The sequence below is a fragment of the Limulus polyphemus genome, unplaced genomic scaffold (assembly GCF_000517525.1).
Source record: "Limulus polyphemus unplaced genomic scaffold, Limulus_polyphemus-2.1.2 Scaffold0, whole genome shotgun sequence".
NCBI classification, from domain to species: Eukaryota; Metazoa; Arthropoda; class Merostomata; order Xiphosura; family Limulidae; genus Limulus; species Limulus polyphemus.
In genome coordinates, this window is record NW_013665610.1 from 1,880,172 (window position 1) to 1,880,839 (window position 668).

The following is a 668-nucleotide window of genomic DNA, read 5'->3' on the forward strand; positions in this document are numbered from 1 at the left end:
AGATTGGGGTCAAAGGACCAGCAATGTACAACAGCTACTCTTTCCATTTGGTGCGCCAACTTGATATAACTTCATTGGAGCACATCCGTTATCCTTGTCCCTTCAGGCTCATTGCCACGTACACTGCTTTCTGCTCCTCTGTCCATCCATTCATTTCTGCCAGGAGCTCAAATTGTGCTCTATATGCTTCCCATGGTGCCTTCCCTTGAATTCCTGTGGCTTCCCTCATACTAGATCACCCCTATTGCTGACACACATGTCTGGAATGTGACTTCTGGCAGGACTGAAGATGTCTGCATTATGGTTTAGCTGCGGGGTCTGGAAAGGGCTTCCTGTTGTCTGGAGCTGACTAAGCCTATGGCTAATATATCCTCCTTGTGTAAAAGACAATAAATCATCCTTTAATGTATTTAATTCACTTTGAAATTTACTCATCTTTTCCATTTGTGTATGCTGGCTTTCTCTCAAGACATTCTTGTTTATTTTCTTTCTCCTCCAACCACTGCTGTAGTCTCTCTTCTTGTTCATTTTCTTTCTCCTCCAACCACTGCTGTAGTCTCTCTTCTTGTTTCATTTTCTTTCTCCTCCAACCACTGCTGTAGTCTCTCTTCTTGTTTCTTTCTTTTCCTTCCAACAACTGCTGTAGTCTCTCTTCTTGTTTCTTTCTT

At 42.7% G+C, this 668-nt stretch overlaps 1 protein-coding gene across 9 annotated transcripts in view; it reads left to right on the forward strand.

The window, feature by feature from the left end:
* The window catches only part of LOC106461769 (serine/threonine-protein kinase tousled-like 1), a 95,974-nt gene that overhangs the window by 77,032 nt on the left and 18,274 nt on the right, over nucleotides 1-668 (forward strand). The gene's annotated exons all lie outside the window — the stretch shown is intronic.